Source organism: Sus scrofa, chromosome 14, assembly GCF_000003025.6.
Source record: "Sus scrofa isolate TJ Tabasco breed Duroc chromosome 14, Sscrofa11.1, whole genome shotgun sequence".
Lineage (NCBI taxonomy): Eukaryota > Metazoa > Chordata > Mammalia > Artiodactyla > Suidae > Sus > Sus scrofa.
Genome location: NC_010456.5, coordinates 88,953,889 through 88,977,264, shown reverse-complemented (window position 1 = coordinate 88,977,264; position 23,376 = coordinate 88,953,889). Strand labels below are relative to the sequence as shown.

At 40.9% G+C, this 23,376-nt stretch overlaps 1 protein-coding gene across 4 annotated transcripts in view; it reads left to right on the top strand.

Moving 5' to 3' along the window:
• FRMPD2 (FERM and PDZ domain containing 2) overlaps positions 11,059 to 23,376 on the top strand; it is a 118,235-nt gene continuing 105,917 nt past the window's right edge. For all 4 annotated transcript variants that reach the window (XM_021073049.1, XM_021073051.1, XM_021073048.1 and 1 more), the window contains exon 1: positions 11,059 to 11,202. The gene's annotated coding sequence lies outside the window, so the exon portion shown is untranslated. The remainder of the gene's footprint in view (positions 11,203 to 23,376) is intronic.

Genomic DNA, 23,376 nt, shown 5'->3' with positions numbered 1-23,376 from the left:
TCCACTGTACCATGTTGGGAACTCTGATGGAGGTTAACTTTTAATTTCATTAAGATTTGTGTAGGTATTTGCATTATATGTTTGTATCAGAAAAAAAAATCTCCACAGGAGGAAAACAGCCTCATTTGGAGTTCCCATGGTGGCTCAGTGGGTTAAGAACCTGACGCAGCCTCCATGATGATGCAGGTTTGATCCCTGGCCTTGCTTAGTGAGTTAAAGATCCAGCACTGATGCAAGCTGCAGCATAAGTCACAGATGTGGCTAAGATCCAATGTTGCCATGGCTGTGGCCTAGGCCTCAGCTTCGGATCTGGTTTGACCCCTAGCTCAGGAACATCCATATGTTACAGGCAGGGCTATAAAAAGATGGAAAAAAATGACTCACTCAAATGGAGTAATTAAGGAGAGTTTAATAAAGGACTATTTCCGGAGGTGTGGGAAGGGGTAAGGGAAACCACTAGGTTCAGATGCATTATCTTGGGGCTGCTGGCAATCATCTGGGAGACTTAACCACCTGGGTCCGGAGGGACAGGGGGAAGGAGTGGTTTTCAGGACCCAGCCAGGCAGCTATAGGAAAGACCCACTTGACAGTATCTGTGGTCTGTGGTAGAAGGGTATAGACAGCCCTCAACACATAGCCAGGGAGGTAATAAATACCCTGATCTCTCATCCCATCTCCTGCCGCGGCCCATTGCCTCCCATTGACCAAACAGAGCCACAGACAGAAGGCCAGGGAGCCCACTGATACAGTCCATACGGATGTTTCTCTCTCACCTCATCCAAGCACAGAGCAGGTGAGAGTGTGGAGAGTGGATCTGCAGGAACAAAGAGTATCAGGACAGTGTATTACATATGGTATGTCTATTAGACATTCCGCATATGTATTGTATATAATATATGATATCTATCATCTATATGATATCACACCTTGTGTGCTTGTGTCTGTATATACACACACACACACACATGCGCACACACACACACACACATATATGTATACACATACTGACATACATATACTATATCCAAGGATAGAGGATTCTGGAGTTCAGTACATATACTTATTAGAAAAGAAACATAGCCAAATTGGAGTTTGGGAAGTAAAGAAAAATTACAACAAAAAACTATTACCTGCTACTGTGGAAAGTAACATAATGTCTTTTCTATCCAAGGAAATCTTGATTACTCCATTTTTCTCTGGTCAGCTGAAACCCCCTGCAACTCCCCTCCTCTTTCCCTCTTCTCCCAGTAACAATTTGTTTCAAATTAGCCAACTGAGAGGAATGTGCTCTCTGACCTGACCAAAGGGAAGGGGACAGGTACATCACCTGTGTTAGGGATAAATAGGAAGGGTCTTTTCTTCTTTGTGTGCTTTTTGAGTACCCGCGCCCTTCTGCAGAAGTAAAGAGCCTTGTCAAGATCTCCTGTGTTCCTGTGCCTCATTTTTCCACACGGACATGTGAGCCATGTCCCCAACACTACTATTTCCCTTACATTCCTTGTTCTTTAAAAACTCTCTGAATACAAAGCTAGCCAGAGAGAAGAGTGCTTTCTCATTTGCTTGGCTATATTTGCCATAGGGCAAGCAGGAACAACCAGGGGCCCAAGTTCCCATGAAGAGGAGGCAGTTCCTAGGTGTGTGTGTGTGTGTGTGTGTGTGTGTGTGTGTGTGTGTGTGTAGGGTGGAGGTACAGTGCAGAGACCTGGGTCAGATATGAGAGTTTTAGGGTGGAGTCTGATAATGTGCTTTCCCTCTTGCTCTGTTTGAATGTCTCCATATTTGAACATGATCCTTACTGGCCTAGAGCCAGGTGTAAAAGTTGTGGACTAGTCCACCTGTCCTATAGAGGTATTAAAGTGTGTGGGGGGGGTGCAGTGCAGAAAGCATAACCTTTGTAACTTAGAAAGTCAATAAAGAAAAGAAAATTATGGAATTCTCTTGAAGCACAGCAGTTCAAGGATACAGCCTTCTCACTGCTGTGGTGCAGGTTCAGTGCCTGGTCCAGGAACTTCCACATGCCGCAGGTGTGGCAGAAACGAAAATTATAAGCTAAACTCATACAAATATAAATGCAAAATTTATAGGCAAAATATTAGTGAACTGGATCCAGTAATATATAAAAAGGATAATTCATCATGACCAAGTTGAACTTATTTCAGGAATGCAGATTTAACATTAGAAAATCAAAATAACCAACTTTAGTAGCAAATGAAAGGGAAAAAAAATCATCTGAACATCTTAATGGATTCTTAAAAAAGTGCTTGATTTTTCAAAACCCACTCATGGTAAATTTTTGAGCAAACTGAATAGAAGGTAATTTCCTTAATCATTATTATGTGTTTACTCAAAACAGCAAACATTATCCTTAATGGCAAAATGCTGAAAACTTTCCGTCTGAATTCAGAAATAAATTAGGAAGCCCACCTCCGTTTCTAATCAATATTATAGATAAATCTTAATCCATATGATAAAGCAAGATAAGAAATAAAATCTAGAAGAATTGGAAATGAATAATCCAAACTGTCATGGTTTAGGAACTATAAGATATGTAGGTAATCCAAGAGACTCTACAGATTAATTATCTTAATTAATAAAGTTTAGCAAAATATATCAACTGACATCAACTCTCACATATGTGAAAGAGGCAGACTTAGGCCATCAGTACCTCACTGAATGAGCAGATAATTCATGTAGCCATAAGAGTGACCCTAGAAAAACCAGCCAGCTGAACCGACTTACAGAATCACAAGCAAATATGTTAAGCCACTAAGCTTTGGGCAAGTCTACTACACAGCAATAGCTAACTGGTGCAAGGTATATCTTTTTTTTTTTTTTTTTTTTTCATGGCTAAGCCCACCGCATATGGAAATTCCTGGGCTAAGGGTTGAATTAGAGCTGTAGCTGCCAGCATACGCCACAGTCACAGCAACACCGGATCGAGCTGTATCTGTGACCTCTGCCACAGCTTGTGGCAACACTGGATCCTTAACCCACTGAGCAAGACCAGGGATCAAACCTGCATCTTCATGGATACTGGTTGGATTCTTAACCCACTGAGCCACAGTGGGAAGTCCCATAGTGTATATCCTTGACTGGGATTCACTTGGGCCTATGGAGGCCAGGTTTCAGGAATCCTAAAGGTCCCTTGAGAAAGGATATATCATAAAAGAAGAGAGACAGAACTAGCTAGCAGGATTCTATGGGAGGACTGTGCCTGAGGAGATATTGTTCCAAGTATATTATGTAGCTAGCAATTCACATGCACTCCAGGGAGATAAAAGCAATTGTGTATGAATTAGGAGTCTCTGTAGCTCTTTTACCCTTTGGGGGCTAGGCAGGCCTGGAAAGGTCCTCCTGAATTAGTACAATAGAACAAGGGAGTGACCTCTTTCCAGCCTCTCAGGTATTGCCTATAACCTTGAGAGAGCCAGGGCCTCAGCGGCTGGAACCTCTCAACAAAGGGCTGTATGCAGAGAGATAGGAGGAACTTGTATGCCAACTCTGCCCATCTCTGCCACAAAGTTGCCAATGGGTCCCCTTTCAGGTGGGCTCTCAGAGAGCAAGTAGAGATAAGGTATACAATGCCCACAGCCCAACAGCTCTGATGACACTAGGGAGTCATGACTCAGACTGACCTGTGGGTTCACGTAGAGACTTTCTTTGGTGGCCCCAGAAAATTGTGGGAGATATCAACTTTCAAGGACCCAAGGTGGAAGCAGGGCTTGCATTTGAATGGACCATATGGACTGTGTATTAATGATAATGAATCTGGTGGCTGGAGGGCCTGGGGATGTGAGAGTGACAGGTACCAACATTTTGAGAGAACAGGCCATGTATCAAGCTAGCACATCCATATCAACTTTATGGAGGGAAAGTGTTATGACTTCTGTTCAGATGAAGAAATCAATTGGTTTGGAGAAGCTAAGTCACTTGCCCGAGGTCAGCTAGCAGAGTCTGGAAGTGAAACTCAGGTCTGCCTCTAATCACTACTACATGCTGTCTTCCCCCCAAAGTGTCATTTTTCTCTTTAATTTCTAAAACATGGTTGCCTTAATTAAGTAGTATTGCTCACCAAGCAGCCCTCAAGGTCAGCCTGCTAAAGAGCTGTGTGGCCTTTCATGAGGCAATTGGATGTAGTCCCAGCGGTGACCAGCAGGTGTCACGGTGACTGGTGGGATGCAGCATGCTGGGTCTGCCTTGTTAGACATGGGACTGCCCTGTCATTGCCCTTGGAAAGCCTTTCTTTTTAGCAACTTAACAAGAGCAAAGAGAAACATCCCAGACAAGGGTCACTGTTCTTTCTTTATGGCCTCCTCCCCACATTTGGGTGAGTCCTTTAGTCTAGAGGAAGAAATTATATTGACACAGAGTTCATTGCCCAAGAGAATATAAAGAAATCTTAGATTTCTAAAAAAATGCTTTATGCAAAACCCTTTTTTTTTTTGTAGGTAGTGGACTACAGAAGTAAATACTGAGGGGTGGTATCTCAGACCTCTTCAGCACTAAACTGTGTAAACAGAGGTTGCCTTTACCATTCTTTGGCCTTCTATTAAGATGTTCCTGCCATGGAATTGATTTCACTTAATGTTTGAGTAAATGATAATATAGATGATAATGTAAACAACAATAACAATACTGATTAACTTGTACTGAGCACATAAAATACCAGGGGTGCCCATGTATTTGCTCATTTAATTCTCACAATCATTCTGTTGTCACAGAGAGGTCCAGTAACTCGTCCAATTTCCTGGGCCCTGTCAGTGGTGGGATAGAAGAAAGAGTCAGTGATTGAATGATGGAGATAAATTCCACTGTTGTCCTGTTCTTTCGGGCCAGGTGTCAGTCTATGAACCGAAAATTCAGGCAGGATGGGGGCCGCAGCTGGGAAGGGGGAAGACCTGCAGAGGCAGAATTTCTCTTCCCCAGGTGGGAGGGCAATTGAAGGCATGAGAAGGGATGTTGGGGAGGAAGTGTGCAGATGTGTGTGTGGCTGAGAGCACTGCAGAAAGGCAGAATAGTAAGCTATCACTTTCTCATCTGTTGATCCCAAAGCAGCACTTCCAGCAGGAGTGTGTGTGAGCCAAAGCCATGGTGGGCCATTTATGAATTGAAGTTGTTTCATCTGTCAAGGGAAATGCTTGAGCAAGGAGTGATGGGAAGATAGTGTGCCTGGCCCCTTCCTTCCTGAACAAATCCAGAGAGTGTATTTTTTTTTCTTCATAGGGCTGCACTTGTGGCATATGGAAGTCCCCAGTCTAGGGATTGAATCAGAGCTGCAGCTGCCCGCCTACGCCACAGCAACACCAGATCCAAGCTGCACCCTTGACCTACACCGCAGCTCATGGGAACGCCAGATCCTTAAACCACTGAGCAAGGCCAGGAATTGAGCTTGCATCCTCACGGACACTAGTTATGTTTGTAACCGCTGAGCCACAACGGGAACTCCTAGAGAGTGTATTGATCCTCACTTTCTCAGTGCAGAGAAGCCCCTTTCCTGAATTTTGCTTTCCCATTTTTAGTTGGTCTCTAGAGGGGTCATTTGTCTCCTCCTAGCACCTTGCCAGCAACTGGAATTCATTGCTGTGAGAAGAAAGAACATGGGAACTCAGTGTTTTCAAGCTTCAACTTGGGTGGACTTGACCCGTGTTCATCTCCATCTGTTTTCATGCTGAGGGCCCTTGTCTGCTTCTCCTCTGCCTTCAGAGCTTGTTTCAGTGGATTTTGGCTCCAATGCACTGATGTTTGTCTCAGCTCTGCACTTTTTTTTTTTTTTCCCAACTGGGCCACTCCATTTAGCTCGTCACTGCTGAAAGGGGAGCCACCCAAACCACCATGGGAAGGGAGAAGGTGTCTGCATCCACAGCAGACCTTGAGGTGGGTGGTCCTGCATGGGCCATGAGGACCCTCCCCCAGCCTCCTCCCCGTGACTTCTGGCATTGCACCATAGGACCTTTCATGGAAATCTCGATCAAGAGTGTGCCTTTCCTTCAATTATGGTTCATAGAAAAACACCACCCATATTTTATCTCAGCAGTTGGTAGCCGCATTAACTGAGGTCAATCCTTTCAAATCACACACATCTATCAGATGCCTATGCACCTGACAGGTAAGCTTGGCAGAGTTGGAAATTGTAACCCTGAGACTGGTGAGTAAAGTGGCAGATTCCAGTTCCTGTCCTGACATTTCTGGCTGATCTGCCAGTCTCACTTGGCTCTATTCTCCCTCCCACAGGTCCCTGCCTTCCCTGTACCTTCTGTAGATACAGATCCAGTTCAGCCTGGCCCTGCCCTGCTCAGCACTGCCTGGCCCTAGAACAGTGCCTTTCATGACATTTAACAGGATCCTCCTTCCTTTCTATACAAAGCTTCCTTTCTGCTCATTCATCCTCAAAAACTATCCAGGTACCATCTGCTCTAAATTTGAAACCTGGGTGTCTGGTCTTTAAAAAGTCCCTGCCCTCCCCCACCAATAGGACATACAGTATCAGGCCCTGAGCCAGGCTTTGGCATTTGTCCCTGCCCTGTCCCTGACTCTTCCTCACTGGACCTCCCTCTGGCCTTCTTGATTCTCTAACCCTCTGCACAGCCCACAGACACTTGGGCCCTCCTACTGCTCATCATCTTCCCTGTTCTTCCCAAATTGTTTGCCATCTTGATCTTTCCAGTGTTCACTCTAAATCATTTCCATTTTAAAGTCTGAACCTCATCAGGCAGATGACTTTGAGAGCTACTTTCTTGGAAGGACGGAGGCCTGATATTTTTCAAATTACCTCCATTGGCCTCAACATCTCTGTGCCCTTTCATGTATGCTTTTTGGTTTTTTCTCCCTCTTTCCCACCCCAAGAAAGAACTTCTTCACCTGTTCATGGCTTTCCTTTGTGTTGGTTCTTCAAGTGAAAGGCACACAGGTTTTGAAGTCTGACTGTTATGAGTTCAAATCCTAACTCTACCATCTATTACAGCTATGTGTCTTTGGGCAAATTATTTGACTTTTCTGAGCCTCGGTTTCCCTAATCTGTAAAATGTGGATAATATTCCCTACTGCCTAAGGTGTGTGCATATGGAATCATATACTATGAATATGTGATAAAAGCCTTGGCACTCAGTAGACTCTCATTAAAGCGAGTGTCTTCTGGTCCTGTTCCTCTTTAAGACCTCAGAAGCTATCAGATCCCACATGTGTTTTAACCGGGGCTATGGGAGATAGATTCCAGCTAGGGGTTCTTTGTGCAACCACCACCTCAAGCAAGATGCAGAACTATTCCATCCCTACAAAGATCTCCCTTATGCTATCTCTTTATAATCACCCATTCTCATCCTTCCCCACTAGCAACCGCTAATCTGACTTCCATCTCTATAATTTTAACATTTCAAGAATGTCATATATAGAGAATCATACATATGTGACCATTTGAAATTGTTTTTTCCACTCAGCACAATGCCCTTGAGATCCATTTGATTGTTGCATGTACCAATGATTCATTTGTTTTTCCTGCTGATTAGGGTTCCATGGACCATAGTTTGTTGAACCATTCACCTACTATAGGACATTTTGGTTGTTAACAGTTTCTAACTGTTATAAATAAAGCTGACAAACAACCATGTATAAATTTCTGCATGGACAGAAGTTTTCCTTTCTGTAGGATAAATGCCCAGGAGTTCAACTCCTGAATGTTTAGAATAGTACAATTTATTATTTTAGATGTAATTAATTTGCAATTGATGACAATTTACTTAGTTATTTATCTTTATTTTTTTTTTTAGGGCCACACACGGCATATGGAGGTTTCAAGGCTACTGGTCGAATTGGAGCTGCAACTGCTGGCCTTCACCACAGCCGAAGCAAAGCCAGATCCCAGCCGCCTCTGGGACCTGCACTACAGCTCATGGCAAGGCTGGATCCTTAACCCAATAAGCAAGGCCAGGGATCAAACTTGCATCCTCATGGATGCTATTCAGATTCATTTCTGCTGAGCCACAATGGGAACTCTTTGACACAATTTAAACATTGGCCATAGCTCTGGTATTAAGCCTAAAACATGAGGCATAACTAGGAATCAGTTTTAGTGTTGAATTCTACTTGATCATATATCCTCCTTTCAAGAACTATTTGTAAATATGGATTAACACGGTTTTTGAAAGTGTAACAATTGTATTTTTCAAAGATAGGCCAATTAAAAAATTTCAATACTGAATTAGATTTTTCTTTGCCTTAATTTGAATGAATGAAATCTCCTTTTTTTTTTTTTTTTCTTTTTAGGGCTGCACCCGCGGTATATGGATGTTCCCAGGCTAGGGGTAGAATTGGAGCTGCAACTGCTGGCCTACACCCTCTGGGACCTACACCACAGCTCATGGCAACGCCGGACACTTAACCCACTGAGTGTGGCCAGGGATCAAATCTGCAACCTCGTGGTTCCTAGTTGGATTTGTTTCCACTGTGCCATGATGGGAACTCCCAAAATGAATGAAATCTTAACAGAGATAACTACAGAAGGGGATTACTCCTGAGTGCTAATGCAGAAGGGGATTACTCCTGAGTGCCAATGCTTGTAACAAAAAAGGTGAATGTCATGATGACTTTAAGCAGACCAGCATGTCTGCGAATTTGTGGTGCTTTCTGCCCTACCCTGAATCAGTCACATGATGGAAGGAACTCAGTTTCTCTTTCTGGGCTTTAGTTCCTTCAATACAGGATTGACCTGAATAGATTACTAAATAAATATGACCTGGTCTAGCTAAAATGCAGATGCTCCTGGCTCTCCCCCAGGAGATTAAGGTTCAGCCAGTCTCAGGTGGTACTGGGTAATCTACTTTTAATCAAGGTTCAGGTTAAATCTGATACATTGACAAATTTGGGAGAAAGAGCACAAGATGGTTGCAAATATTGTAACATGCTTTACTAGATAATCTGGAGTGCAAGTTGCTTTAAGCAGGAAAAACATAAATTTTTTAAAACATTAATGTTTATTAGTTTTTTAAAAGCAAAAGAACACAATGGGATAAAAGGGGGAAAAGCCAAGAAACAGACAATAATTTCCCTGAATAAGTAATGGCTAATGACTAAACAATAACAATTCAAAAACTCTCTCCCCAAAGCAACCACTAAGTTTCCAATGATACCTTCTAGATAGAGAATATAACTATATAGTTGAGTTATAATACATATAAAGTATATGAATATTTTTAATATTTACATATTGTACATATATTTATGCTAAGGGGAATCATACAGCCCTATTCCACAGCTTTTTTTTTCTTTTTTTCTTTTTTAAGGCAGCACCTGCAGCATATGGAAGTTCCAAGGCAAGAGGTCAAATTGGAGCTGCCCCTACTGGCCTAGGTCACAGCCACAGCAATGCCAGATGTGAGCCATGTCTGTGACCTACACCACAGCTCAGAGCAACACCAGATCCTTAACCCACTAAGAGAGGCTAGGGATCAAACCCTCAACCTCATAGATACTAGTCAGGTTAGTTACCACTGGGCCATGATGGGAGCTCCCACATCTTTTGTTTTTTATTTTTTTATTTTTGTCTTTTGTCTCTTTTGGTCATGCAGCCCGAGGCATATGGAGGTTTCCAGGCTAAGGGTCTAATTGGAGCTATAGCTGCCGGCCAACGCCACAGCCACAGCAATGCCAGATCCGAGCCGTGTCTGCGACCTACACCACAGCTCATGTTGACACCGGATCATTAACCCACTGAGTGAGGCCAGGGAGCGAACCCTCAACCTCATGGTTCCTAGTCAGATTTGTTTCCTTTCAGCCATGACGGGAACTGCCCCCTTTTGTTTTTTAAAATGTTTTCTTGGCAAGTGTTAAATGCCAGCATACACAGAGCTCCATACCTCTGCACAGCTGTGTACTTGGTTTTCCACTGTGTGAACTACAATTTATTTATCTGTTCACTCTTCCTGGACATTTTGGTGGCTTTTAATTCTTTGCTATACAAAAAAACCATTGCAATGAGCATCCTTTTTTATAAGCTCAAGTGACCTTTTGCAAAACTGTTTATGGGGTCAGTCCCTCGCAGTTGGTTTTGCAAATGACATGTGCATTTACAATTTTAATGACTATCACCCAATGCCCCGCTGAGAGGTTGCACTAATCTACATTCCCACTAGTGGCAAAGGACTACTTACCATCCACTGGTTTCATCAAACGTCATTATTTTTATTTTGTGCTCAATATGTGAAATAAATGCATAGTTTCTTTTTTTTAAGTCACTGTTTTGAAATTGCTATTGACTTAAAGTGCTCTAAAGATCTATATTCCTCCATGTCTACCTCTAAAGTACTGTAATCGATCTATTTCACGCTATTCTCTCTCTCTGATGGCTCCTTTCTGAACCTAAGCACCAGAGAATGTGGGAATTCCTTTTCCCTTTTCTCCAACCACAATCTTCCTTCCAAAAAAAATTTTTTTAATTGAGGGATGACCAACATGCAAAAAAGGGTATATATTTAATGTATGCAACCGGAAGAATATGTAAATCAGTGTACACTCATGAATGAAACCATTACTACAATCTATGCCATAAACGTATCTATCTCCAAAAGTTTCCTCATGTCCTATTATTATTATTATCATCATCATTGTGTGCATGTATGTGATGATCACAATCACATTCCTCTTGCCTTCCCACTGGCACATTCAGGTCATCATTCGTTTCTCATTATAATCTTGCATGTTTCTCTGTCTTTTCAGTGCAGGTTCAAAAGGGCATGGAGAGCGGTTGAGTTAATGAAATAAGTCTCAGCTCTTGGCTGGCCCCCTGGTTCCTTGCAAGGCTCTTTCTTTTTATTGGACAAGAAGATAAAATGACATCATTGTCAAAGCCCCTGCTGAGCTGCAATCCCATTGCCTTCAGTGGCATCTAATCCAGTTGAGCTCTTACAGATGCTCACGGATCACCAGCTTTGAGGATACTGGCTGCTGGGCTGGCTCTGCCTGCTAACAGGCTGGAGGCTGCACAGGGCTGGGGCACGAGAGCAAGCAGCAGCAAGGGAAGGGCCCTTGTTGACTCACTTGCTGGGCCTCCAAGTGCTTAGTAACAAACAATCAACAAAGGCAGCAGCACAGGCGACAGAGGCAGCTCAGCGGAGAGAGAAGAGCCCCGCTCCTTGATGGAAAATTGTCTATGATGAAGGCCTAGACCAGGTCACGAAGGATATTTGGAGGCAGACTTGACACAGGACCCAGGTACTCCTTGGCATCATTCACTTCTCTCCTATCAATCTGGATCAAGGGAAGGGCACACCCATTCACTGGGTCTGGGTATTGAGAATTAGGATAACTCAGCTGGTTCTTTGCAGTGTTGTTTGGAGTATTACTTGTTCCAGGCTACTGGTACGGGTGGATTTGGATGGTGCCTTTGTTTTTAATGAGGAAAGGATGGGCTCAACAGAGGGACCTTGGAGTTTAGAGTCAGACCAACCCTTGCTGGAATCACTGCTTTGCTATATTCAACATCTGTTCAAATTCCAACAAATGCTTTAACTTTCCTGAGACTCAGTTTTCTCACCTGCTAAGTGGGGAAAATAGTATACCCATTGCAGTGATATTGAAGACACATGAGGTAACACGTAAGGCACTTAGCATGTGCTTGGAGCATAAAAGCAGCCCAATAAATAATAGCTGTTGGAGTTGCTGTCATGGCTTAGTGGTAAGGAACTCGACTAGTATCCATGAAGATACAGGTTCAATCCCTGGCCTTGCTCAGTGGGTTAGGATTTGGTATTGCTGTGAGTCGTGGTGTAGGTTGCAGAGGAGGCTCAGATCCCGTGTTGCTGTAGCTGTGGTGTAGGCCAGCAACTTTAGCTCTAATTTGACCCTGAGCCTAGGAACCTCCATATGCTGCAGGTATGGCCCTAAAAAGCATTAAAAAAAAATGCGGTCACTATCTTTCAGTAATGAGTATTTTGGTTATAGGAGGTCAGCAATTTAAGGTAAACAGTCTCAAGCCAGGTCTAGTTGACTCCCAAAAAACAAGGAAAAAATTTAAAAAGTGTTGGTGATTCATTTGGTATTATACATAGGCTTAAAGGAAAGAAAAACTCAGTTGAGTTGTTTTAACACTTTAAACAACCTTTTTTTAAAGTAACAATTGGATTCAGAGGTGAATATCTCACTAAATCTGTGCTTTGCTATAGGCTATTACCTGAAACTAATCATTTAGTTTATCAATTCAACAAGCACTTACTAGGTGTATCCTGAGTGCCAGGCTGGGTGCTAGGTGACCTCTCTCTGCTCAGAAGATCTTCTAGGTGAGTGTGGACCCAGTGAGGTAGACCTACACAAGAGCCTGCAATGGGGGCAATGCCAAAGGGGCTCAGGCTCCTGGAAGCAGTGTTGTCTGAGCACTGTTTGAATATTAGGTGGGAACTAGCAGGAAGCGGGAGGCGGGGAGCTGGAGAAAGGCATCCTTGGCAAATTAAAGCACGTGCAAAGGCCCAGTGGCATGAATAAGTAAAGTATATTCCTAGAACAGCAGGCAGTTTGGAAGAGTTTTAGTGAAGTACAACTGTGGGCATCTGATAAGAGAATAGGCTACCAAGGTGGACAGGGCAGATCAAGGAAATCCTTCTATAATTTGTCTTTCATTCAGTAGGTCCTGCAGAGCCACTGATAGTTTTATTGAAGGGGGTGTCATGATTGCCTTTAAATATTAGAAATATTATTCTGAGAGTAATATAGGCATGGGATTGAGGAGAGTGAACCTGGAATAATGATGAATAGTCTAACCTAAGGAAACAATAGTGGGGATGTTGAGAACTTCCAGGCAGGTGCTGCCTGGAAAAACCAAACATGTATACATACATATGTAAGTTCATTATAAATGTTGTTGATGTGAAGGACGTGCATTGCACAATTTATAAGTAATAAATTATCCAATACTCTTAATTGCTGATTCTGTATAGCCAACTGATTCACGTGGAATGTTTTCATTGATTTTTGCTGAACTCTTGTATCCTTAGTCAGCCTATGTTTGCAGTTGACCAATGACTATAGTTTCAGCATTGACTGATATTTTTGTTTACACTGACAAGTAAGCAATGAAGGTGAATGTGTTAACTCCATTCATTAATCAATGACATAAATGATGTTTTTGCTGAATTGAACAATAGTTTTGAGTTCTGGAAGAATGTCTCCTCAAATTTTGTTCTATTTACAATATAATAGTTGCTGACATGGCACACTTTTAGCTTTCATTTGCATTGTTAGTGTTTTAAGTTTTGTTGATTGAAAAAAAAGCACCATCTAAAAATTGAAAATTATATTTTATTTGACAACATTACTGAATGTATGTAGCCTGGGAAGGCAGCATTTCAGATAGCTGGGACTATTCCAAAGAGGTAAGGGAGGAACCAGGATATAGAGGAATTTTTGTTGAAAAGGAAAAAGAAACAAACAAAAAACTATGTAATTGAACATCAAAAGATTACTATTAATCATAAAAAACAGACATCTCCAGTTAATGATTTTAGTGTCTTTCTACGTATGGAAAGATGCAAGAGTCTGAGCTCATTGAAGTTATTCTTTGGATATGCATCCGAACTATCTAAGGCCAGTATCCTGTTTTTCTCCATCCTGAATTTCCCTGGGGCCCGCAGTTGGGTGGCTGCAGTAGCTAATGGCTTAAAGGCAGCAACATTTGTTGTTTACTGAAATGGCAGGCAACGTTTTTTTCGTTGTTGTTATTCACAGTCTAGACAATCAACAAAAACAACAAACCAAGCCCTGATTTGTAGCTTTTGCCAATTCCTTTTGTGTAAATACTCCCACCATGGCCAATTCTAAGCTCCCAATTCTATATCTCTGACCACAAAGCTGGAAGAGATATGCACCAGCCCACCGATGTATATAATTTCTACCATATACATGGAATCGATTTAAATAAACATAGACAACATAATATATAGTAAAATAATTAGGAAATAGTGAGTTTTGAGTATGTTGTTAATATAATTTATTTAATTGGAAGTTTTTATAACTTAATTTTTTGTAATATCTGTGTTTAACAATCAGCTTGCAAAATTTCTAGAGATTCAATAATTGGCTCTCAGCAGTCAGTAGAAGCCTTCTTCAGCACATCATAGGATCTAAGAGGGTTTTAAAGAGGCAGAATCCATGGGGATGGGAATATCATTAGTAGGGATGGGAGACAGGGGGACAAAGAAAGTGATTAGGAAGAACACCTGCTTCTTTCTATGGGCAAATATATCATTCATTAAAATATGAAACACAGGAATGGATTCAGGGGTGAAAGTCAATGCTGTACTTTTTTGTAAAGACCAATATGGGGAAATTGCTATGGATTTAAATATAGAACAGAAAAGGATGAGGGATGTTTGCAGCCGTCCAGAGATGTCACTGGACTTCAGATCCTTGCAGGCACAGTGCTCACTCCCCTGGTGGGATCCTATTCTTTGAATTCCCAATGTCTAACCCCTTAGGTCTGGCTCATTAGTACTCAATGGAATTTATTTTGGCTAAGTTATGAGGCATTAATACTTTTATTTTTAAAATCGTGTTTATTTTGCCCTTCTATAAGAAGGATGTAATGCTACTTAGTATAAAGTGTTTTTAGCCTAAAACATCCAGAAAGCAATGTAAACCTTCCTGGACAGACTCTTGGGTTCAGTCCTTTGTCCAGGATGCCTCTTCATCAGTCTTGCTCGTTGGACTGGAGGTTTTGGAGGAAGGTGAGGGTTGGCTCAGAGGGACCTGCTCAACTAAAGAGGTGCTCTTGTTGCCAGGGAAGTATGGACAGGTCCCACAGCATCATGTGTGGGATCGTGAATGAAAATAGCCCTGTTGGTTACTTCTCCCCCCCCGCCTTTTTTTGTGTGTCTTTTTGCTATTTCTTGGGCCGCTCCCGTGGCATATGGAGGTTCCCAGGCTAGGGGTCTAATCGGAGCTGTAGCCGCCGGCCTACACCAGAGCCACAGCAACGCTGGATCTGAGCCGCGTCTGCAACCTACACCACAGCTCACGGCAATGCTGGATCGTTAACCCGCTGAGCAAGGGCAGGGACCGAACCCGCAACCTCATGGTTCCTAGTCGGATTCGTTAACCACTGAGCCACGACGGGAACCCCTACCTCTCCCCTTCTCAATCCCCCTAGTCTCTGGCCCTGGTGGTGGCTCCCCCTGACCCCCATCATCCCTTTTTGAAGGTCCCTTTGGCCCAATGCTTTTGTGTTCAGGCCACAGAAGCCCACTGGACCCTGAGCAGCTGGTCCCAGTTTATGGCCTCAGTTCATCCTCTGATATGTCTGTGACCTACACCACAGCTCATGCAACACTGGATCCTTAACCCACTGAGCAAGGCCAGGGATTGAACCCAATCCTCATGGATACCAGTCAGGTTTGTTAACCACTGAGCCACGACGGGAACTCCCAACCTGACTTAGAACCTTCCATCTTAGCCATTATGCTTTGCTATTCTGCTTTCCTTCCAGGCTTTTTGGCCCTGAGGTGGGTGTTTTGGTTGCTTTCCTCCCAGATCTTTGCTTCCAAAGACTGGCTAACTCCTCTTCCCTAGACTTGGTCTTCATTTTATTCTTGGGCCCTGGAAGCTCTTTTGTTAATTGCCCTTAATTTTCTTGCCTTGCTCTTAGACCTCCTGATCCTTATATTTCCTTACTTTTACATGGTTGTAATAGCTTATGTCTATAATTTACATTAGGATTCACTTGGTGTTATACATTCCATTGGTTTCAACAAATGTGAAATGACATTACGATATCATACAGAATAGTTTCACTGCTCTACACAGCCTCTGCATTCCACTTAATCACCTGTCCCTCCTTCCCAACCCTTAGAAACCACTGATCTTTTGACTGCTTCTGTAGATTTGCCTTTTCCAAAATGTCATATAGGTGGAATCATACCATATGTATGATTTTTCAGACAAAATCCTGTGCATTCAGGGCAGTATGGCTATAGACCATAAGCAACTTTTTCAGATTGGCTTTTTCCACTTAGTAACAGGCATCTAAGTTTCCTCCATGTCTTTTCATGGTTTGATAGCTCATTTCTACTTATCCTTAAATAACATTCCAGTGGCTGGATGTACCATATTTTATTCCTTCACCTACTGAAGGTTATCTTGGTTTTAGCAATTATAAATAAAATTATTATAAATATCCATGTGTAAGCTTTATATAAACATAAGCTTATAACTCCTTTGAGTAAATACTGAGGAGTACAATTGCTGGATTGTGTAATAAGAGTATGTTTAGTTTTGTAAGAAATTGCCAAACTGTCTTCCAAAGTAGCTATACCATTTTGCACTCCCACCAGCAATGAATAAGAATTCCTATTGCTGGACATCTTTGCAGCATTTGGTATTTTCAAGGCTCTGGATTTTGGCCATCCTAGTATCATTCTGACTGCTCTTGTTTAAGCACATACACATTAAGTTTTGTTTTGTCTTCTTGAATGTTGACTCCTTTATTTTTATGTAACGCCTCTTTTTGTCTCTAATCATTTTCTTTGTTCTGAAGTCTGCTTTGTCCGAAATTAAGGTAGTTACTCCAGCGTTCTTTTGATTTGTGTTAGTATGATGTATCATTCTCTATCCTTTTAATCAATCTGTGCCATTATGTTTAAATTATCCTTCCTTTTTCCCTCCCTCCCTCCCTTCCTTACTTTCTTTTTTGTCTTTTTTAGGGATGTACCCATGGCATATGGAAGTTCTCAGGCCAGGGATCAAATTGGAGCTGCAGCTGCCAGCCTATACCACAGCATCTGCCACCTACACTACAGCTTCCAGCAATGCTGGATCCTTAACCCACTGAGCAAGGCCAGGGATCAAACCCACATCCTCATGGATACTAGTTGGGTTCTCAAACCCCTGAGCCACAACTGGAACGCCCTGCTTTCTCTAGTTTTATGTAAGCATTTTGTATATTTTCATTTTCTCTTCTGTCTCAGCATGTTATTTATACTTCTTTTTAAAAAATATTTTAGTTCCCTAGAGCTTGCAGTACACATTAGAACTAATCTAAGTTCACCTTCAGTGAACACCATACAACTTCATGTGTAGTGCAGGTGCCTATAACAGTGAAATCCCAATTTCTCCCTCCCTCCGCTGGCTCTTATTCATTTCACTTATTCATAAAGTGTAATCACGCATTACATTGTGCTGTTATCACTTCAGTAAAGTTATCTTTTAAATCAATTAAGAATAAAAGAAATAACTGGTTTAATTGTACCTTCATTTTCTTCTTTGACATTCTTCTTTATCGATCTATCATCTATCATCTCTGGGTTTCTGATCTATATCATTTTGCTTCTTTCTTAAAAACTTTAAAAAATGTTTTTTATTGAAGTATAGTGTATTTGCAATGTTGCGTTAATTTCTTTTTCTTTTCTTTCTTTTCTTTTTTTTAGAAGTGCACCAGCAGCGTGTGGAAGTTCCCAGGCTCAGGGTTGAATTGGAGCTATAGCTGCCAGCTTATGCAACAACCACGGAAACTTGGGATCCGAACCTTTACTGCGATCTATACCACAGATCGTGGCAATGCCGGATCCTCAATCCAGTGAGGAAGGCCAGGGATCCAACCTACATCCTCATGGATACTAGTCTGATCCTTTCCCACCGTGCCACAACAGGAACTCCCTAATTTCTGCTGTATAACAAAATGATTCAATTTTTTTTTTTTATGGCCACACCTGTGGCATATGGAAGTTCCTGTGCTCAGGGTGGAATCAGAGCTGCAAATGGGGCCTAGCCACAGCCACAGCAACACTGGATCCCAGCTGCATCTGTGACCTATGCTGCACCTTGTGGCAATGCTGGATCCTTAACCCACTGGGCAAGGCCAGGGATCAAACCCACATCCTCATGGACGCTATGTCAGTCACAGAGGAATGCCTCAACTTCTTCTAACATCTTTGTTTTTGTCTCCTCTGCTGTTTTTGCATTTCTTTAAAAACTCCTTAAATAGAATCCTTGCAGTTCTCTCCATTGTCATCCTATTTTTATACAGGAGACCTGTTGATGTGCTGGTAGGGTGTGGAAGAGAAGTTGTGTTCTATAATCCTATGGTTAGGTCTCAGTCTTTTGGTAAGCCAGTTTCCTTGGGCTGTGACCTTCACAATTCTTCTTAGCTTCCTTCTCCCTTATGGTGAGACAGAAGGCTAGAGGCACTAGATTTGGGTATGTTCCTTCCCTCCTGTTGGTTAGACTCTGGTAAAGTAGTTTCCCTTGAGAGGGAGATCAGAATGCTCTTGGCTTATTTCAAATGCTTAGATTTTTCTTCCCTGATAGAAAGCATGAGGGGATTTTCTCAGATATCCTCCTACAAGAATGTGGTGGGACTCTTGGAGATAAAACTCATAAAAGTTTTGAGCTCTCTCAGACTGGACCCTACAGAATTTTTAGTTATTAAGCTAGTGTACCCTTAACCTCCAAAGTTTGTCAATTACTAGCATTGTGAAAAACATACCAGCTCTTAAAGCCACTAAACCAGCTGTGTGAACACTTTCCTTCCTGGTACTGACTCCTGCCACTTCTGTTAATGGTAAGCTGTGGCCCTGTGTTTACACATCCCTTTAGTTTTGGGGACATCAGTTTGCTTTGAGACCTCAGTACTCTGATAGCTCTAAGAAGGGGTGCTGATGTCAATTTATTTAACTTTTTTTCTTTTTCTTTTTCTTTTTCTTTCTTGTCTTTTTACCTTTTCTAGGGACACACCCAAGGCATATAGAGGTTCCCAGGATAGGGAACCAATTGGAGCTGTAGCCACCCGCCACAGCCACAGCCACAGCAACGCCAGATCCGAGCTGTGTCTGCAACCTACACCACATTTCACGGCAACGCTGGATCCTTAACCCACTGAGCAAGGCCAGGGATCGAACCCGCAACCTCATGGTTCCTAGTTGGATTCGTTAACCACTGAGCCACGACGGGAACTCCTAACTTTTTTTCTTATTGTGAGGACGGGAGTAATGACTTCCAAACTCTTCACATGTTGGAGCAGAAATTGGAAGTCTTCCTATTGTGTATTTTTAAACTTAATTCATGTAAATGACATACCAAAGTTTTATTTTTTTAAAATGAAGTCCAATATATCACTTGCCTTTCATGGATTTTGAATTTGTTATCTTGCTTAAGAAGGCTTTCACCATTTCATTTATAAATAAATTCATCAGCAGTATTATGTCCTAGGAGTTTCCATTGTGGCTCAGGGGTAATGAACCCGACTAGTATCCATGAGGATGCAGGTTCGATCCCTGGCCCCACTCAGTGGGTTAAAGATCTGGCATTGCTGTGAGCTGCAGCGTAGGTCACAGACGTGGCTTGGATCCCCAATTGCTGTGGCTGTGGCTGTGGCTCAGGCCAGAAGCTCCAGCTCTGATTAGACCCCTAGCCTAGGAACATCCATATGCTGTGGATGTGGCCCTATTAAAAAATATACTGTATCCTAAATCTCTCCCTTTCCTTCCTTCCCCCTTCTCCTATATAGATATGTAATATTTAGTACTTTAATTAACTTAATTTTTGTGTGGGGGGGTGAAGTAGGAATTTTTGCCAAATAAATAACTATTAATACCAGTAGCATTCATTAGTCAATGTATCTCTCCTCACGGATTTAAATGACTAAATTTTCAAAGTCCCCTGGTGGTTCGGTGGGTTAAGGATCCAGTGTTGTCACTACTGTGCCTCGGGTCAGTGCTGTGGCACAGTTTGATCCCTGGCTCAGGAACTTTCATATGCTGTGGGTGTGGCCAACAATAAATAAGTAAATAAATAAATTACTAAATGTTCTTATTCATTTTGGTCTATTTCTATTTCATATTCTGTTTCATTAGTCTGTTCATATGCTACTACTACACTGTTTTATTCATAAGTGTTTTATAATACAACTTTTTTTGTTCTAACACTGGGTAAAAAGTCTTTGCAGCCTCTTCATTAACACTTTCAGATTCATCAGAGATCCTACCATCGTGAAAAACATACCAGCTCATAAAGCCACTAAACCAGCCCTGTGAACACTAAAGGACAACACACTTGAAATAGTTTAGCATTAATGAAAAGGTCTTTGTATATTGCCAAGAATTTTCCTTAAATTGTGGAATAGCTTTCCCCTAATGGCTTCTGTATTGTGTTTGATCTTTGGTCTTTCCATTGCCTTTCTTATTCTTATTTCTCGACTTCATTTACATTTTTTTGAACTAGCAATCAATTGTTCCAGCTTGATAACTTTCTTTTATTTTCACACTGTCTCTAATTGTGTGCAACAATCTTGATGCCCTTGATTCAGTAGCTCAGGGGATGTCCCCTGTTCTTTCATTTTAAAAAATACTTCAGAATTTCATGTTTTTCTTTCATTGTTAAAACTTGTCTTCTCATACCTTGCCAGAAGAAATTATATCACAGTATGGTTCTGTGGCGATTTCAAACTACTTTGTATGCTTAATATTTAGAATCCAACATTTGGCTAATGATGCAGAAAGATCAGAGAAAACTTCGATAGAATACTTCCAAAGCATAGTAAAAGAACACTTGGTGTTCATTTGTTATTACTTGTGGTGCAAAACATCTCTGTTCTAGGAAAAAGACTTAATGATTACCAGTGTTATTTCTATATTATATTGTCTTCGTTTCCCCTATTTACCAATCATGTAAGAAATAATTTATATAAAAGAAATACATTTGTTGATCATGACTTATTAGAAAAATATGTTAAGGTTATTATTGTTCAAGTCTTCAATATCATTATTTTATTTGACTAATTGATTTCTAAGAAAAATATGTTATAATTTCTTCCTATGATTTTCAATTTGTAAATTTCTCCTGGTTATTCTGTCAACTTTTTCTTTGTAGACTTTGTGCTTGTATTTTTGGAGCATTTAAGTTCATGGATTTTTTTTGGGGGGGGCCACACCCATGACATGTGGAAATTGCTGTGCCAGGGATTGAACCCGTGCCACAGCAGCAACTGGGGCTGCTGCAGTGCCAATGCTGGCTGCTTAACCTCTTGCGATGCAACGGAACTGCCATAATTGGTATTTTTTGGGGGGGGGATTTTCTTGGTTATTGTTTTGATAAAGATTTAACTTTTGTCTTTTATTAATATTGCTATACCAGCTTTCTCTTAGTGCTTCCGTAGTACTCTCATCCTCAATTCTGTCTTTACAATTTTTTTGCAATTTTGTTTTAGATGGCTTCTTTTAATTAATTTAAGCAAGATTTTCCTTTTCCTCTAATCTAATGAACTCAGTTTTTGAAAAGTTTTTTTATTGACATTAAAGATATGTAAAGAAAAGTGTAAAAATCATAAGTGTGCTCCTGGATGAATTTTCACAAACTGAACACATCTGCATAACCAACACCCAGACTAATAAACAGAACATTATCAGCTTGACAGAAGCCTTAAGTGTTCCCTTTCACCTCTACCCTGACTTCTAACAGGATGGCTTAGTTTTACCACTCTTTAAAAAAACTATATAGGGAGTTCCCGTCATGGCGCAGTGGTTAACGAGTCCGACTAGGAACCATGAGGTTGCGGTTCGGTCCCTGCCCTTGCTCAGTGGGTTGAGGATCAGGCGTTGCCGTGAGCTGTGGTGTGGGTCGCACACGCGGCTCGGATCCAGTGTTGCTGTGGCTCTGGCGTAGGCTGACAGCTACAGCTCCGATTAGACCCCTAGCCTGGGAACCTCCATATGCCGTGGGAGTGGCCCAAGAAATGGCAAAAAGACAAAAAAAAAAAACAAAAAAAACAAAAAAAAAAACTATATAGGTTAAATTAGACAGAAAACACTTTTTCGCATGGATTATTTTGCTCAATGTTCTGTTTATCAGATGTGTTTATTTGTAGTTTGTTCAATCTCATTGCCATAGAGTATTTATTGTGTGGTATATATATTATAATTTACCTATCTGTCCTACTGTTGAAGCCATTTGAGTAGTTTCCAATTTGGTGAGACTATGAATAGCGCAGCTATGTCCTTTCCCTACATGCCTTTTGTTGACATGTATATACTTGTTGAGAATATATTGAAGAGTAGAAATTTGGGTTATGGAGTAGGCATGTTCTTAACTTTTGTTGATATTGCCAGGTAGTTTTTTTTTTAAGTCATTGTACTAATTTAGACTTCTGCCAATGAGACATGAGAGTTCCAGTTATTCAATATCTTCATCAATACTTGGTAGTTTATGTCTTTTTCATTTCAGTCCTTCTGATGGGTGTATAGTGGTATCTCTTTGTGATTATAATTGGAATTCTCAGATGATTGTTAAAGTTGAGCACATTTTTATGTTTGTCTGTTGGTCAGATGAGTATTCTCTTTTTGTGATTTGCTTATCCAATTTTGTCCTTTTTTTTTTTTCCCCCAGTGGTCTGTTTTTTTAAAATTGACTTGTGGTAGTTTTAAAAGTACGTCCTGGATTCCTGGATAGGAGTCTTTTTTAAAATATAAGTATTACAAATATCTTCTCCCCCTCTGGGTTACCATTTTACTCTTTAGCGATGTCTTGATAGATAGAGTAAATTCAGTCTTTTTGTAGGTATATTTAATCTTTCTACATTTACTGACTTCTGGTATATTATTGATGGTATATTATTGATTGGTCTTACTTTGTGTGATTTATTTATCATTATTTTTCTTTGTTTTCCCCTTTCCTGCCTTATGTTGGATCAATAAACTTTTTATACTCTTTTCATAATACTCTGCTGATTTGGAAACTGTAGAGTGGCTTTCTAATTTTTGAGATGAGTATCCTAATTTTCTTCAGCTTATATGCTACTGTTAAGATATAATTTCTAAGATGAGTGTAATTGCTTTGTAGATAATTTGTCTTTGTATCTGATAAAATAAATAGGCTTTGTCTTTGATGTTCTGCATTAGTGCATTGTTACTAGAAGGTGGCCTAGGTGTGAGCTCATTTTTTATATTAATTAATTAATCAAAAAAATCTTTTTCCTTTTTTTTTTGGCCACATCTATGGCATGTGGAAGTTTCTGGGCCAGGGATCAAAACTGCACTGCAGTTAGGTCCTACTCCACAGCTGTGGCAACACCAGATCCTCAACCTGCAGCACCACACGGAACTTTCATTGTATTTTTTGATGCATTTCAAAGAAAGTTGGAGACATTATACCTATACACTTTCAACCTACATATCATTAAATAAAATTCAACGACCTGATTTAAATTTAATTTTTATAATTTTTAATTTTTATTACTTACCAGCTATATGCATTTGAGTGTGTGACTTCAGTTCTCTGAAATATGGATTTCTAATAGGAAAAACGCTGATATTAATAGCTACTTTACTGAGGGTTGTTAGGTGGCTTAAGAGAAATTATAAAAGTATGAACAAACATGTATTTATTTATAGATAAATATTTAGGTGTACATAT